The sequence below is a fragment of the Panthera pardus genome, unplaced genomic scaffold (assembly GCF_024362965.1).
Source record: "Panthera pardus isolate Hobbes unplaced genomic scaffold, ASM2436296v1 HiC_scaffold_24, whole genome shotgun sequence".
NCBI classification, from domain to species: Eukaryota; Metazoa; Chordata; class Mammalia; order Carnivora; family Felidae; genus Panthera; species Panthera pardus.
In genome coordinates, this window is record NW_026526810.1 from 104608318 (window position 1) to 104627428 (window position 19111).

At 33.6% G+C, this 19111-nt stretch overlaps 1 protein-coding gene across 15 annotated transcripts in view; it reads left to right on the forward strand.

Annotated features, from left to right (window-relative positions):
- Nucleotides 1-19111, forward strand: part of GPHN (gephyrin) — a 609447-nt gene that overhangs the window by 72872 nt on the left and 517464 nt on the right. The gene's annotated exons all lie outside the window — the stretch shown is intronic.

Genomic DNA, 19111 nt, shown 5'->3' on the forward strand with positions numbered 1-19111 from the left:
CATATAGTGAAATAAAAAGTCTACTTTTCCTGAGTTTTGACAAGTGCATGTAACTATTGTAATCAAAATCCATATTTCTATAGACTGAATATTTGCATTCCCCTAAAACTCATATGTTGAGACTTAATCCTTAATGTGATGGTATTTGGAAGTGGGGTCTTTGGGAGGTGATAAGGTCATGAGGGTGGAGCCCTCATGAATGAAATTAAGTGCCATAACAAAAGAGATTCCAGAAAGCTCTCTTGTGCCTTCCACCATGTGGGGACACAGTAAAAAAATGGCAGTCTATGAGCTAGGAAGTGGGTTTTGCCAGATGCCAAATCTACTAGTGATTTGGTCTTGGACTTCTCAGCCTCTAGAATTGTGGGAAATACATTTCTGGTGTTTATAAGCCACCCAGTCTATAGTATTTTTGTTATAGCAGCTCAGCCTAAGACATATCATGCCCTTTTTAACATGCCAAATAGTCCATTCATGCTCCTTCCCTGTCAGCACTAACTGCTACCCTCAAGAGGCAACCACTATTATTTCTACTGTAGATTAGCTTTGTCTGTGCTTGAATTTCATTCATGTGGAATAATGCAGAATAGTTTTCATGTGAAGCTTCTCTCAGCTTAATGATTTTGAAATTCATTCATGTTTTTGTATATGTCACTAATTTTTGTTCTTTTTATTTCTGAATAATATCCCATTGCATGTGATATCAGTTTTTCTGTTTCATTAATGGACACCTGCTATGTTTCCAGATTCTAGCTTTATGAACATTCTTGTACAGTTCTTTCTGTGAAGGTATGTTTTTATTTCTTTTGTGTAGTTAGGAATGGAATTCCTGGAACAAAGTGATTGTACCATTCCCACCAATGATGTATAAAAGTTCCTGTTGTTCATAATCTTGCCAACAGTTTTTGTAATTTTCACCATTCTAGTGGGTGTGTAGTAGTAATTCATTGTAGTTTTAACTTGTATTTTTCTTATGATTAATGAAATTGAATACTTTTTCATGTGTTTACTAGTCATTTATCTTTTATAAAATGCCTGCTTAATAATTTTCAAAAAATAGCTAACTGGATTCAACAACACATTAAAAGGATTGTGTACTATGACCAAGTAAGATTTATCCCTAGAATGCAAAGATGGTTTAACATATGCAAATCAATAAAGGTGGTAGACCACCTTAATAGACTGAAAGGTAAAAATCATATGATCATCTCAATAGATGCAGAAAAAGCACTTGACAGGGTTCAACATCTTTTCTTTGTTAAAAACCATCAATAAATTGGGTAAAGAAGGAACATACTTTAACATAATAAAGACCGTATATGGCAGACCTGCAACTAATATCATACCCAACCATGAAAGATGGAAAGCTTGATGGAAAGCTTTTCCCCTAAGATCAGGAATAAGGCATGGGTACCCACTGTTACCACTCTTATTTAAGGTAGTACTGTGTGTTAGAACGTTTATGTAAGACAAAGAAATATGCAATTCAGAAAGGGAGAAGTAAAATAGTTTTATTTGCAGGCAATATGATCTTATATATAGAAAAATCCTAAAGACTTAAATAAAAACCTGTTGAAATAACAAATTCAGTAAATTTTCAAGATATAAATTCAACATAAATAAATCAGTGCCATTTCTATACACAGACAACAAGATATCTGAAAAAGAAATAAAGACTATTCCATTCACAATAGCATCAAAAACAATAAAATACTTAGGTGTAAATTTAACCAAGGAAGTAAAAGTATGTACAATGAAAACTGTAAGAGTTTGATGAAAGAAATGGAAAGATATCCTATGTTCATAGATTGGAATAATAGTTAAAATATCCATACTTCCCAAACCCACCTATAAATTCAATGTATTCCCTATTGAAATTCCAGTGGAATTTTTCACAGAAATAGAAAAAAATCCTAAAATACATATGAAACCACACAAGACCCCAGATGGCCAAAGCAATCCTGAGAAAGAAGAGAAAGCTAAAGATACCACATTTCCTGATTTCAACTGTACTACAAAGCTATAATATTAAAACAGTGTCATACTGACATAAAAATAGATATATAGACCAATGGGACAGAATAGGGAGCCCCAAACTAACTCCCTGCATATATGGTCCACTGATATTTCACAGGGGAGCCAAGAACACTCAGTGGGAAAGGATAGTCTCTTCAATAAATGATGCTGGGAAAACTAGATAACCACATGCAGAAAAATGAAATTGGACCCATGTCTTAACACCACTCACTAAAATTAACTTGAAATGGATTAAGAACCTAAACATAAGACCTGATTCTGTAAAACTCCTAGAAGAAAGCATATAGAAGAAGCTCATATTATAATACATGGATGTATCAAATCAACATGTCGTACACCTTAAACTTACTTACAGTGTTATGTGTCAATTATATCTCAGTAAAAATAAAAAAAAAAGAGTTTTAATGAAATTATTAAATATTTGGAAATTTAAATAAAGTTGGGTTGTTTGTTTATATTTGGGTTATAGGAGCTCTATGTATATATACCCTGGAAGATAAATCCTTTGATATGGTTTACATGTATTATCTCATAGCCTCTGGCTTGCTAATTCTTTTTCTTAGTGGTGTCTTTTGATAAACTGATTTTTTTTTTTTTTACTTTGATGATCTAAATCAACTGTTTCTTTTATGCTTATTGCTTTTTATGATCTGTCTAAGAAAAATGTCTCCATCTGTAAGGCACAAATATATGTTTTCTTGTAAGTGTTTTATGCCTATATTTCAAATTACTTTTTGTGTATGATGTGAGGTAGAAGAAGTCCCTATACCCCATACTGCATTGGATCAGTGAATGGAAATCACTATGGATTATATTTTACCCAAGTCTACCAGGTTTTATTTTCCCAAATATGACAACAGGGGTAATCGAGGTGTTATATGTTTAATGTGTTTCTAGAATTAAAAAAAATAGATTTGAGAGTGTAAGTGATCACAAATTATATGACAAGGTCTTTATAGCTGCCTCTAAGGTGACATTACAAAATCAGAACCACTCTGGAAAGGGAAATCCACAGGTCATAAGTGATTTTATAAGAGAAAGGGCTGATAATGATAAATGACCTAATGCAGTTCTGGTATAAAAATACTAGTTGGTTTGAAGGGCTCCATTCTAATCTGCTGTCACATACAGATGGAATGCCTGCTATTAATGTGACCAATTATAATTATGTGTTGAGATGTACTTTTCTTATATACTTAATTTTTTATTTTATTTTTATTTTTAAAAATTTTATTTAAATTCTAGTTAACATATACTGTAATATTATTTTTAGGAGTAGAATTTAGTGATTCATCACTTGCATATAACAGCCAGTGCTCAACAGAAGTGCCTTCCTTAATATCCATCACCCATTTCAGCTCATTCCTCACCATCCCCTGCCCTCCATCAACATTCAGTTCTTTATAGTTAAGAGTCTTTTATAGTTTACTTTCCTCTCTTTTTTTTCCTTTCCCCTGTGTTCATCCATTTTGTTTTTTAAATTCTGCATGTAAGTGAAATCATATGGTATTTGTCTAGCTCCATCCACGTTGTTGCAAATAGCAAGACTTCATTCTTTTTTATGGCTGAGTAATATTCTATCGTACATATATAACATATCTTCTTTATCCATTCATCATTTGATGGACATTTGGGCTCTTTCCATAATTTGGCTATTGTAGGTAATGCTGCTATGAACATTGATGTGTATGTGTCCTTTTGAATCAGTATCTTTGTATCATTTGTGTAAATACCTAGTAGTGCAATTGCTGGTTGGTAGGATAGTTTTCTTTTTAACTTTTTGAGGAACCTCCATACTGTTTTCCAGAGTGGCTGCACCAGTTTGCATTCCCACCAACAGTGTAAGATGATTCCTCTTTCTCCACATCCTCGCCAACATCTGTTTACTTAGTTGTTGATTTTAACCATTCTGACTGGTGTGAGGTGGTGTCTCATTATGGTTTTGATTTGTATTTCCCTGATTATGAATGATACTGAACATCTTTTCATGTGTCTTTTGGCTGTCTGGATGAGTTCTTTGGAAAAATGTCTATTCATCTCTTCTGCCCTTTTTCTTTTTTTCTTTTTGAGAGGGTGTGTGCACTAGCAAGTGAGGGAGGGGCAGAGGAAGAGGGGGAGAGAGACTCTTAAGCAGCCTCCATGTCCAGCATGGAGCTCAAGACATGGCTCCATCCCACGACCACGATCATGACTTCAGCCGAAATCAAGAGTCGGTTGCTTAACCGACTGAGCCACCCATGCACCCCATCTTCTGTCCATTTCTTAATGCGATTATTTGTTTTTTGGGTGTTGAGTTTGATAAGTTCTTTATATATTTTGGACTCCAACCACTTATCTGATATGTCATTTGCAAATACCTTCTCTCATTCCGTAGGCTGCCTTATGGTTTTGTTGATTGTTGATTGTTTCACTGGGCAGAAGTTGCTTTTTATCTTGATGAAGTACCAGTAGTTCATTTTTTACTTTTGTTTTCCTTGCCTCTGCAGATGTGTCTGGTAAGAAGTTGCCATGGCCAGGGTCAAAGAGTTTGCTGCCTGTGTTCTCTAGGATTTTGATGGTTCCCTGTCTCACATTTAGGTCTTTCCATTTTGAATTTATTTTTGTGTATGGTGTAAGAAAGTAGTCCAATTTCATTGGTTTGCATATAACTGTCCAATTTTCCCAACACCATTTGTTGAAGAGACTGTCTTTTTTCCTTGGATTTTCTTTCCTGCTTTGTTGAAGATTAGTGGCCATGCATTTATGGATCCATTTCTGAATTTTCTATTCTGTTCCATTGATCTATGTGTCTGTTTTTGTGCCAGTACCATACTGTCTTGAAGACTGCAGCTTTGTAATATAGCTTGAAGTCTGGAATTGTGATGCCTCCAGCTTTTCTTTTCTTTTTCAAGATTGCTTTGGCTATCCAGGGTCTTTTGTGGTTCCATACAAATTGTAGGATATTTTGTTTTAGTTCTGTGAAGAATGCTGGTGGTATTTTGATAGGGATTGCATTAAATATGTAGATTGTTTTGGGTAGTATGGACATTTAACAATACCTGTTCTTCCATTCCATGAACATGGAATGTTTTTCCATTTTTCTTTTGGCTCTGCTCTAACTCTGTCCACAACTTGACATATTGTATTTTGATTTTCATTTAGTTCTGTGTATTTTTCTTAGTTACTTTGAGACTTCTTTGACCCCTGAGTTATTTAGGAGTATGTTGTTTTATTTCCATGATTTGGAGATTTTTTTTTTGTTGTTCTTATGTTACTGATTTCAAGTTTGACTCAATTGTAGTCAGAGAGCATACTTTGTATGATTTCAGTTCTTTTAATTTGTGGGGTTTGGTTTATAATCCAGAATATGGTCTATCTTGATTGTTCCTAGGGAACTTGAAAAAAATGTTTATTCTGCTGTTTTAAATGGAGTTTATAAATGTCATTTAGATCCTGTTGCCTGGTAATATAATTTAGTTCTTTTGTGTCTTTGCTGACTTTTTGTGTGATAGTTCTAACATATGCTGCAAATGGAATGCTGACGTGATCAAATATCATTGTGGCTATGTTCATCTCTCCTTTCAGTTCTTAGTTTTTGTTTTATGTATTTTGAAGCTCTGTCCTTTAGTTCATACCATTTAGGATTCCTGTGTCTTCGTGGTCAGTTGACCCTGTTATCATTTTGTAGGATCCCACTTTGTCATTAGTAATTATTGTAGATATAAAGTCTGCTTTGTCTGATAATAATACATCCACTTTTGACTTTTTTATTGTTAATGTTTGCAGAATATATGTTTTTATATCCTTTTGTTTTAACCTACTTATGTTGTTATGCTTGAAATGAGTTTCTTATAGACAGCATGTAGTTAGGTTGTGTTTTTTTTTTTTATCTACTTTGTTAATTTGTCTTTATTTTTTATTTTATTTTTTTGTGGCTGTGTATTTAGAGTGTTTGAAGTAATTATTGATATGTAAGGGCTCAAGTCTGCCATTTCATTATTTATTTTTGATCCCTTTTTTTCAATGTTTTATTTCTGTTTTCATGGCTTACTTATGGATTACTTGAACAATTTTTAGAATTTAATTTTAATGATTGTGTCCTTTACTCTATCTCTTTGTATACTTTTCTTAGTGGTTGTTAGGGGTATTACAATAAACATATATAATTCATCATAGTCACCATTTTACCATTTCAAGTAAAGTGTGGAAAACTGTCTTTTGTTTAGGTCACTTTGCCTTTATGTTTATATTTAAAATATAGTTCTTGTAAGTATTTCCTTTACTTAATTGAGCACACTAGATGATGTTATAATTTTTGCTTCTATCATCAAATATGATTTTAAAAATTCATAAGGATAGTTTATTATATTTATCTTTATTACCTTCCATTTCATTGGTGTCTTTTCCTCTCTGAACTTCTGAGACTTCTTTTATTATTTTCTGTTAGAGAACTTACTTTAGCTATTCTTTAAAGTATGTGTGATACCAGAAGGGAGGTCGGAAGGAATGAGTGAAATAGGTGATGAGGTATTAAGGTTGTACTTGTTGGGATGGGCACTGAGTGGAATTGTTGGATGGAATTGTTGAATTGTTGAATTCCAATATGGAATTGTTGAATCATTACATTGTACACCTGAAACTAATACAACCCTGTATGTTAACTGCACTGGAATTAAAATAAAATTAAAATTATTTTTAAAATGTTATGTGTACTATTGTGTAATTTGAGACTTTTTTTAATATCCCATTTATGAAGGTTATTTTTGCTGAATATAGAATTTGTGGTTGATGGTTTTTTTCTTTAAGTATTTGGAAAATGTTACACTGCTTTTTCAGGCTTCCATGATGTCAGGTGAGAAATCCACTGTCATGGGTACTATTCCCCTATAAGTAGTGTATTGTTTCTTTCTAATTTCTTTTAAAGTTTTTTCCTTTGACTTTCATTTTTAGAAGTTTAGTTATGATATGGCTTGGCGTGGATTTTTGGGGGGCTATCCTGATATGACTTGGCATGGAATTTTGGGAGGTTAGCTCTCTATGTTTGTGTCTTTATTAAACAGACGTAATTTGTTAACAGCCATTTGTTAACCCTTATTTCTGTAAATTCTTTTTAGCTCTATTCTCTCTCTCTTCTGGCTCTCTAGTAATAGGAATTTAGATCTTTTGATATTGTTCTATGGTTTCCTCAGTTTCTGTGTTGTGTGTGTGTGTGTGTGTGTGTGTGTGTGTGTGTGTGTTTTAGAGTCTGTTGCTCTATTGTTCAGAGAGCTTAATTTCTGTTGTCCTATCTTAAGTTCACTAATTCTTTCCATTCTGATGTTCATTTTATTATCAACTCTATCCAATGAGTTTTAAATTTTGGTTATTATATGTTTGAGTTCTATAATTTTTATTTGGTTCTTTATGTCTTACATTTAGTGAGATTTTTCAGAGTATTTGTAATTGCTTTTTGAAGCATTTTTATGATAACTAGTTTAAAAATCTAGTTCTAACATCTCATTCCTGTGTTTGTGGATTTTCTTTTATCATTAGTTTTGATTTTTCTTGATCTTGGTGTGAGCAGTGTTTTTTTGGTTGCAATCTGCAAATGGGAGATACTGTTATTGATTATATTTGTCATATTTTAGCAAGTAGTCACACTGTATCAGTTTATTGTATAGGTCTTGGTCTACTTTTAGGGGCTGTAGTTCCAGTGATAATTTAGTGCTGAGAGCTTTTGTAGTGCTGTTAAGGTCTTCTTTCACCTGGTATTGGTAGGAATCCCATTTGGTCCTTAATGCTGACATCCTCAAGTGTGAAATGAATGTCCTTGGTCTGGTTCTGCTAGGTCAGGGGTGAGATGTCAGCACTTCAGGAACAGAAAGCTTTTTTCCTTGGCCTCCTGCTGCTGGAAGGACTCCCCTGCCACCCCAGTTGATGCTATTAGTAGGATGGAAGATACTCCTTAATCTACCTGAGCTGCCTTTGTGCCTTTGAGTGTGGGGTCAGATGACACTAAGCCTGGTGTGCCTTTTCTTTCTTTCTTTTTAAAAAAAAAATTTTTTTTTAATGTTTGTTTTTGAGAGAGAGAGAGAGAGAGAGAGAGACAGAGTGTGAGTGGGGAGGGACAGAGCGAGAGGGAGACACAGAATCTGAAGCAGATTGCGGGCTCTGAGCTCTCAGCACAGAGCCTAACATGGGGCTCAAACTCATGAACCATGAGATCATGACCTGAGCCAAAGTCAGACACTTAACCGACTGAGCCACCCAGGAGCCCTGGAGTGCCTCTTCTTTAATTGGGTGGTGAATTGGGCAATGTTGAGCTGCTGTGTTGTTATTCAAATCCTGGGGTCCCTAGCTGGTTGCCTTCCTTTTTCCCATCTTTCAGAGGTCTCCTATGACAGTCTGGTGTTATTTCCGGGGTTTTTCATTGTTCTTTGCATGGAGGAGAATGGAGAGATGAGTCTATCACATTGTTCCTCACACTGAAAATCCTAATGCTTTTTTTAAAAATAAAGAAATGATAAAAGTACTATACATGAGGATTTAAGAGGTATTATTTAATGAATGTATGTTTAGCAGTATTGGCCATGAGATTTCATTTTTCCACTTTTTAAAATTTCCTTTTGTTTTTAACCAAGTGCAGAAGTGTTTTTGTTTTTGTTTTTGTTTTAGCTGCAAAGAATCAAAAACAAACTCAATTTTTGTGTAGCACCATTTTAGCCATGTTATAGAGAGAGTAACATTAAAGCAAATAATTCTGAAATCAGACAAACATTTAGCTGTTAATTTATTTCTGCATCTTATATTCTGTATCTTGTCAGCCATCTGTATATTTCTCTTGTACCTTATTATAGAACCTGAAGGGTGTTTGATACTGGATTAGCAAAAAACTCCAAAGTGGACCTAATAAAAGATATTGGTAATGTTATAATTGAAGAATAAAACCTCTTATTAATATATTCATTGAGTGAGATGCCATTTGTTTCTGGGAAGCAACAAAAGTTTTTGACAAGTAGAATGAAAGTAATGTGATGACATGGTAACAATGTCTTTTGGTATTATCTGTTGATTTTGTGTTGAGTAGATTTTCTACTTGAATAAATATAAAGGTAACTTTTCTATTGGTTTGTTTATGTTTATTTTTAAAGTACAGAATTCAGTGATATATAGTATATTGACAAAGTGGAAAAATTACCACTGTCTGCCTCTGGAACATTTTTATCACCCCATAAATCTTGTACCTAGTAGCAGTCACTCCCATTTCCCCCTTCCACTCACTCCCTAGCAACCACTAATCTATTTTCTCTCTGTATTGTTTGACTGTTCTGGACACTGCATATAAAAGAAATCATACATGGTTTTTGTTTTGTTTTGTTTTGTTTTTTCTTTTGTATCTGGCTTCTTTCATTTAGCATCATAATTTTAGGACTTATCCATGTTGTAGCATATATCAATACTTCATTTCTTTTAATTGCCAAATAACATTACATTTTATGAATATACCCCTTTGGTTTATCCATTGATCAGTTGATAGACATTTGGGTTTCTACTTTTTGGGTATTATAAACAGTGCTGGTATGAACAGTGATATACAAGTTTTTCTATGGACACATGATTTCATTTCTCATGAGTAAATACCTAATAGTAGAGTTGCTGTGTCATATTATAACTTTATGTTTAACTCTTTAAGGAACTGCCAAACATTCCGAAGTAGCTGCATCATTTGACATTTTCACCAGTGATGTATGTGGGTCCTAATTTCTCTGTGTCCTCATAAAAACTTGCTATGTTTGTCTTTTTTATTTTATTTATCCTTTGGTATCTCATTGTGGTTTTGATTTGTATTTCCCTAATGACGAACAATGTGTAGCATCATGTCATGTGCTTCTTGGCCATTTTTCTATCCTTTTGGAGAAATGTCTATACAGATCCTCTGCTCACTTTTTTTTTAATAGACTTTGTTTTTTAGAGCAACTTTATGCTCACAGCAAAATTGAGAAGGTACAGAGATTTCCTATATTTCTTCTGCCCCTACATATGCATAGCTTCCTCCATTATCAAAATTCTGCACCAGAATGGTACATTTGTTACAATTGATGAACCCATATATACACATCATTATCATCCAAAGTCCATAGTTTATGTTAGGATTCACTCTTGGTATAGCACGTTCTATGGGTTTTGACAAATGTATCTACCATTATTCAATCATAGAGTAGTTTCACTGTCCTAAAAATCCTGTATGCTCTGCCTATTCATTATTTCTTCCTCTAATCTCTGGCAATCAGTGATCCTTTCACTGTCACCATAGTTTTGCCTTTTCCAGAGCGTCAGGTAATTGGAATCATAGAGGGGATGGCTTTTTCAGTTGGCTTCTTTCACCTTTTAATATGCATTTTAGGTTCTCCATGTCTTTTCATGGGTTGGTAGGTCCTTTACTTTAGCACTAAGTAAAATTCCATTATCTGGATGTGCCACAGTTTATTTGTCCCTTCACCTGCTGAAGATATCTTGGTTGCATCAAAGTTTTGACAATTATGAATAAAGCTAATATAAACATTGACATGTAGATTTCTGTGTGGATATAAGTTTTCAACTCATTTGGCTAAAAACTAGTGAGCACAATTGCTGGATTGTATGGTAAGAGTATTTTAAGAAACTACTAAACTGACTTCCAAACTGGCTGTGCTATTTTGCATTCCCACCAGTAATGAATGAGAGTTCCTGTTGTTCCATATCCTTGTCAACATTTGGTAGTGTCATTGTTTTAGATTTTGGCCATTCTAATAGGTGTGTGGTAGTGTCTCTGTTTTGTTTCAGTTGGCAGTTCCCTAATGACGTATAATGATGAACATATTTTCACATGCCTCTAAATCTTTTTGGTGAGGTGTCCAGTAAGGTCTTTTGCCCATATTTGAATGAGTTAGATTTCTTTCTTATTTTTGAGTTTTAAAAGTTCTTTATGTATTTTGGATAAAAGTCCTTTATATGTCTTTTGCAAATATTTTCTCCCAGGCTGTGACTTGTCTTCTCATACACTTGACAGTGTGTTTTGCAGAGCAGAAGTTTTTTATCTTAATGAAGTCCAACTTATTAATTTTTTTTTCCTTTCATGGATCATGCCTTTCATGTTGTATGTTAAAAGTCATTGCCACATTCAAAGTCGTTTAGATTTACTCTTCTGTTATAAGAATTTTATAGTTCTGTGGTTTACATTTAGATATACAATCAAGTTAATCCTCTGCTATTCTTAAATTGGGTTGCCTTTTTTGTTGTTGAGTTGTAAGAATTCATATCCCTAATCACACACACAATTTGCAAAAATCTTCTTTCAGTCTATAGGTTGTCTTTATTTTCTTGAGGTTGTCTTTTGAAACGTAATTTAAAAATTTTTTGATGATATCCTGTTTATATATGTTTTTATAGCTTATACTTCTATTTAAGTAACCATTTCCTCACACAAAGTCAAAAAGGTTTACTCCTATGTTTTCTTCTAACAGTTTGGAGACTTATCTACCTATAATTTGGTGTGTGATCCATTTAGAGTTAATTTTTGTATATAATATGAGGTAGGGGTCCAACTTCATTCTTTGGCTTATGGATATCTAGTTGTCATAGTATGATTTGTTGAAGAGAGTATTGTTTCCCTATTGAATGGTTTGGCAGCATTTGATCGTGACATGGTAACAGAATGTATAGATGTATTGATTTATTTCTGAACTCTCAATTCTTTTTTTTTTTAATATTCATTAAATTTTTTTAATGTTTATTTTTGAGAGAGAGAGAGAGTGCGAGTGGGCATGAGTAGGGGAAGGGGCCGAGAGAGAGGGAGACACAGAATCTTAAGCAGGCTCCAGTCTCTGAGCTGTCAACACAGAGCCTGACACAGGGCTCAAACCCACGAACCATGAGATCATGACCTGAGCTGAAGTCAGATGCTTAGCCAACTGAGCCACAACAGTTGCCCCTTAAATATTCATTTTTGAGAGAGAGAAAGACCGTGAGTGGGGGAGGGTTAGAGAGAGAGGGACAGAGGATTGGAAGTAGGTTCTGTGCTGACAGCAGCAAACCTGATGTGGAGCTCAAACTCACAAACTCTGAGATCATGACCTGAGCTGAAGTCGGTCACAACCAACTGAGCCACCCAAGCACCCCTGAACTATCAATTCTGTTCCCTATGTCTTTATGTTTATTCTTATGCCAGTAACACACTGTTTGATTATAATAGCTTTCTAGTATGTTTGAAATTAGAAAGTATGAGACCTCCAACTTTGTTCATCTTTTTTTTTTTTTTTTTTTTTAAATTTTTTAAGTTTATTTATTTTGAGAGAGAGCGAGCAGGGGAGCAGCTGAGAGAGGAAAAGAGAATCCCAAGCAGGCTCCACACTGTCAGTGCAGAGCCCGATGTGGGGCTTGAACCCAAGAACAGTGAGCCCATGAGCAGAGCTGAAACCAAGAGTCAGACGCTTAACTGACTGAGCCACCCCAGTGCCCCAACTTTGTTCATGTTTTTAAAGATTGTTTTTGACAATTCAGGGTCTTTGCAATTCTGTTTGAACTTTAGGATCAGTTTTTACATTTCTGTAATGAAGGCCTTTGGGATTTTGATAGGGATTGCATTGCATCCCTAGAACATTTGTGTTATATTACCATTTTAACAATAGCGATTCTTCCAATTCATGATCATGCAGTATCTTTCCATGTATCTACATCTTATTTAATTTCTTTAAAAAATGTTTTGTAGTTTTTAGTGTATAATTATTATATTTAAAGAAAATTTCCTAAGTATTTTTTTGATACTATTAATATAATTGTTTATTAAATCTCATTTTTGAATTGTTCATTGCTAGTGTATAGAAATACAATAGAATTTTGTATATTGATCTTGTATCCAGTAATCTTGATGAACTTGTTATTTCTAAAAACTTTATTGTGTATTCCTTTATATTTTCTGTGTAAATGATCATGTTTCTGCAAATATAGTTAGTAGTAGTTTTTCCTTTCCAGTAGAGATGCCTTTTATTTATTATTATTATTATTTTTTGAGCCTACTTGCTGTGGCTCAAACTTCTAGTGCAATGTTTAATATAGGTGGTTAAAAGGCATTCTTGTTCTTGCAGAGAAAGCTTTAATCCTTTTATTGTTGAGAATAATGTAACTATATTTTTTATAAACGCCATTTTTCATTTTGGGTATGTTCCTTTATATTCTTAGTTTGTTGAATTTGTTTATCATAAAAGAGTTTTGGATTTTGTGAAATGCTTTTATTGCATCAATATGATGATTGTGTCTTTTAAAAATTAATGTGGCTTATTATATTAGATTTGATTTTTAGCTACATTTATTTATCCTTTTCAGCTTGAGTTTTCTATAGTATTTCATTCTTTAATAAAAAAAAAAATTTTGTTTTTAACACTTGTGAGCTGGCACTGTCCTGAACCTGCATTCTCTATTTTTGTTCAGTTTTAAAATTCTTTTATGTATACCTTAAAGTAGACATTATAACTGTTGTTTTATATTGTTTACCTTTACCCATATATTAATCAAGTTATTTGATCACCATGTTCACTCACTTCTTAACAGCTTTTAAGGAAATATTCCCTCTTGTTTGGCATGCGTCATTAAGAAATTCTTTTTGAAAGCTTGACAAACTCCTTTATTATTTATCTGAAAATGTCTTTGTTTTGGCTTGCTCTTGGGGAGTAATTTCCCCTTTCTCTCAAGGTATACCATTACCATTTAGGTGAGTAGTTATTTTCTCTTAGCATTTTGAAGGTATTATCTTCCAGCTTCATTTGAGCTATTGAGAAGTCATCTATCAATCTAAATGTCATTTCTTTGTAAGTGATCTATCCTTTTACTTGGGTAGTTTTTAACACCTCTTTCTCTTCTTGTACTTCAGTTTCAGTATAATATATCTGGATTATATTATATATAGTATGGATTTCTGTTTATTTTCATTTGTTTCTTGTATCTGTGGATTCAAGTCCTTGATCTATTGTGGAAAACTATTAACCATATATATACATTTGATTGTTATTTCTTTTTCATTCTTTCTAGCCTTTCATTATTGTGCCAAGTTCTAAGCTAAATAATTTGCTTATATTGTCTCATTTAATTCTCACAAGTGCACTTTTTACATATGAGAATACGGAAACTCTGAGAAAGACATTAATTAACTTGCTCATGGTTATCTGCTTAGTGAACCTAACAGTCTTGTTTTGAGTGATTGTTCTTTTTTTTAAGTTTATTTATTTATTTTGAGAGAGAGAGAGAGAGGGAGGAAGGAAGGGAGGGAGGGGGGATAGAGAGAGAGGGAGAGAGAGAGAATCCCAAGCAGGCTGTGTCCTGTTTCACAGAGCCCCATGTGGAGCTCCATCTCTTGAACTGTGAGATCATGACCTGAGCTGAAATCAAGAGTCGGACGCTCAACTGACTATGCCACCCAGGCACCCCTGGATGATTGCTCTTAACCAAAGAATACAGTGCCCTCTTCCCTACCACCACCCCTAAAAGCCAAAAGCAAAATAACGAAATGGAAAGAAACTCAGTGGTTATCTCATCTAACCCTGTAGGTTATGTAGTCTTTAAACACTGTAGTAGTTTAAGAGAGAAGGCCGTTAATATAATTTTGAATACATTGAAATTAAGAAACTTTGGAGGCATATATCTGTGATAGTTAGCTTACTCTCAGTTATAACAAACATATCCTTGGTTCATTTTGTGCATTTTCTTTCTTTACCTAGAAGAAGTGACTTTCAGTTGATAGTGGTATTAGGGAGTTTAATCTCCCAGAGGTGTTCATTGCTATCTTGTTATTATTGTTTTTAAGCTCTTTCATTGAATCGAAGTAGGAAAAGATTGAGCCCCATGTCGGGCTCTGTGCTTGTCAGCACAGATCCTGTGTGGGATTCTCTCTCTCCCTCTCTCCATGCCCTTCCCCACTCAAAATAAATAAATAAATATACAATTATAAAAATAAAGAAACTGCATGATTTCTTATTAGGGAAAAAGGAGAAACACTAATTGAAAGTAACTGGTTTTTCTACAGTAAGACTGCAAAGAGTGGGTGTTTTGTGGCAGTTAAAAAAAATCAAATACTGTTAAGAATTTTTAAAATATAGAAGCTTTTTATCCTCTCATATAAGACTTTTGTATTATACTCATCATCATTTTCAGCTACATTTCATTAAACCATACCTTTCAGCTGCATCATAAAAACCAGAAAATTAAGAGTTTTTTGGGCTCTATTTCAAATGTAATATTTTAATTTGAATAGGCAAAATTATAATTACTTTCTTAGAGTTGGGCTGTTATTGAATTGATTTATAATAGTATATACATAATATAAGTCTATTAGAGTATAAGCTAGTTGGGGCAAACATTGTGGCTTTTAATTGTCTACATTCCTAATGCCTACCAAAGTTCCTGTTACATAGGAAACCCATAGGAAATGTTTTATTTACTAAATGACTACTCCAAAACCCTTTGTGACTGATATAATTACAAGTGACACATAACTAGATATGTGAATATTAGTCATGTTTGTTCATATTAAAGGATTCAGTTTTATAAAGTTATATAGATTTTTATAAAATCTTAATCTTAGTGAAGGAACTTTAGAGATTATTTAGTCCAATTCCATGTTAATGCCTATAGTAATTAATTAATAAATACTGATTTTGGATAAAATGATTTGATTTTTGTAAAAGGTAGAATTCAAGGTAGAAAGAGAAATTACTACCAAAATAAAGAAAATAGAATTTTAATGTAACTTACAAGCTTCTTGAACTCACATATTTTGGGGAGAGAAGTAGAAGACAAAATTTAAGCATCACAAAGGCTTCAATCAAAGGCCAATAAAACTGAGCATTTTGAAATAGGAGTTACAGATAGTTTAGCATTTGTTATTAGTCAAGTTTTTTTGTCTCCCAAGAAATTAATTTTTAATCTAATGTTCAATACTGATTCTTTCTTTTACACATAGCAGCTTTATGAAGCTGAAATGGGGATTATTTAGCATGTATTTCATTAAAGAAAATTGAAGAAATTTTCTTCTTAAGCATGGGATCACATTGTCAGTGCCCTCTGTAGGCTATGAAATCCTAGTGGTAGGAAATATATATGTGGGTAAATGTTAAAAGAATAACATTTCTAATTTCCAAAAAATCTAAACTTTTTTTTTTTTTTTTTTTTGTAGAGAGGGAGAGAGAGAATTTTAAGGAGTCTTCACACCCAGCACAGAGCTGACACAGGGCTCCATTCCACAAACCATGAGATCATGACCTGAGCTGAAATCAAGAGTCAGACGCTTAACCTGCTGAACCACCCAGGGGCCCCAATAATCTAACCTTTTAATAATAAAATAATAAAATTTGGGAACTGCAAAAACACAAAGAAGAAAATAAAAAATTTCTGCATCCCTTCCATTTATAAATAATCATAACATTTTGCTGTAATTCCTTCAGTTTTGTTTTCTCTCTGCTTATATGTGCACGTATGTAAATATTTTACAAACCTTGGATCATACTGTAAGAAGTCTTTTCTTCATTGCCTTTTCCAACTTTATGAATATTTTCCCCATGCCATTTAAATGGTTATACAATTTTCTGTTGAATGCCCGTATCATAAAATATGACTAATCTCCAACAGTTGGCTATTAGTTATATACGATTATATCATGAGTAGTGTTATGCTGAGCATCATTTTGTGTAAATTTTTCTACATGATTACTATTTTTTAGGATAAAGAGAATGGGATTTTAAGTCATATATTGATTGTGGTACTTGCACAATCAGCTGTACTTTTATCTTGCAGCTATACTTCTGCAGCTATACTTCTATTTTATCTTAAATATTACCAAATTATATCTTTAAATAAATATTTATCTTGGTGATAAGATTTAATGCAAGGTTTAATGTAAAGAAGGAAGCTTGTATTTCTTCATAACTAAAAATTTGATTACATATGTTATCATTAATGTTAAGATTCCCTGAGGAGAATATTCTAGTACAGAGGAACAGAAGCTGTACAGTCAGCTGTACATTGCCCACTGTGATAAAATATGACTCTGTGCTACCTTTTAAATATATTATTTGTCATGGCCTTAGAGTATAAACAATTGGGTTTATAGTATTAGTCTATGTGTCAGACTAAGCACCTGAATTAGATTATCTCATTTAATTTTTACAGTGTTGTATGAACTATAGTATTTTTTTAAACATTTTTTTTAATGTTTGTTTATTTTTGAGAGACAGAGACAGAGTACGAATGGGGGAGAGGTGGAGGGAGGTAGATAAAGAATCCAAAGCAGGCTGCAGACTCTGAGTTCTTAACACAGAGCCTGACATGGGGCTCAAACCCACGAACCGTGAGATCATGACCTGAGCCAAAGTTGGATGCTTAACCAGCTGAGCCACCCAGGTGCCCTAGTATTTTATTTTATAAATGAGGAATTCTGATTGTTAGAAATTTTGCCAGAGTTCATACAAAGTATAAGGGGTAAAACCTCTATTGGAATGTAGGAACTCTGGCTCTAATATCTGCATTTGTAAACATGTACAATGGGAATGTATGTTGCTTAATACTACTCTCTTCCTTACTCTTAAAGTTTATTTTCTGATGTTTATCTCCTTTCATGGATTATCTTCATTAGCAAAAGGTGACAAGTTTACTATGTGTAATATATATATGCATACACATGTGTGTATGTATTCAGATGTGAATATATACCTGCAAGCACAATTTAATATTAAACTTTTGATATTAAAATAATGGGGCACCTGGGTGGCTCAGTCAGTTACGTGTCTGACTTCGGCTCAGGTCATGATCTTGCGGTTCGTGAGTTCGAGCCCCGTGTCAGGCTCTGTGCCTGGAGCCTGCTTCAGATTTTGTGTCTGCCCTTCCCCTGCTAATGCTCTGTCTCTCTCTGTCTCTCAATAATAAATAAACATTAAAAAACTTAAAAAAATACTAAAATAGTTACTTTGTAGATTCTAGGTTATAGAATGATATTTATTGAATGAAATCTTGTTTCTGGCTATAATTGAAGTATAATTAAAATACAAATTTAGGGGCACCTGGGTGGCTCAGTGGGTTAGGTGTCTGACTGTTGGTTTCAACTGAGGTCATAATCTCACAGTTTGTAAGTTTGAGCCCCACATCGGGCTCTGCACTGAGGTGTGTGGAGCCTGCTTGGGATTCTCTCTCTCTCTCTGCCCCCCTACCCTGCTAGTGCTCGGGCGTGCGCGCGCGCTCTCTTTCTCTCTCTCTCAAAATAAATAAACTTTTTAACAATACAAATTGAGCTGTCTCTCTCTCTAAAACTATTTTAGTAAAACAGATTTTGTTATTTCTTCATAAGATTAATATGCAACTGTATTATACTAGAAGTATTTATGTGTAATCTAAAATTATTCTTTAAAGACAGTATTTTTATTATTGTTAAGATGGACAATAATTTGTCCTTATAAAGCCTTTCAAAGAATAAAAGCTTTAATTGTGAATTTATCTTGAGTAGAAATATTCCAGATAAGAAACTAATATAGTTCAGGGATATATGTAGGGTAGTTTTTACTAGTAATTTAGTAATGTGTTTCTTTTTTTTTCTTCTTTAGCAGTTACAAGAAGGGCAGTGGTGATTTCTCTTGACTAAGGTTTATTCCTTTGAATATAAAACATTATTTTCATGACTACAGCCATAGGTTTTGGTGGTGGTGGTAGGGTTTTGATAGACATTTGCTGGATAAGATGCTCTTGACACCAGTGTAAATCCATTTTGTTTTAACATTTCTATAAGGGCAACAGAGTATAGAAAATATACTCATTGCTATTTGGAGTACATTGTGACAAATCTGGAATCTTTGCTTATGCTTTTATGTAGTTCCATAACAAGGTTATTTTTAAAACAGCATATAAAACTGAAATTCCAACATTAATTGGATTGACACTTTTAGTTGTAATTTAACACCTCCAGTTGTAAATCTTGAGAAAATTGGCATTAGACTTCAACATATCCTGTTTTCGGTAGGTTAGTGTTCTCAGTATTATATCGTATTGAAGAAAAGGAAAAGTATTTAGTGTTCAAATCTCTTCAGGGCTACATAACTTGATC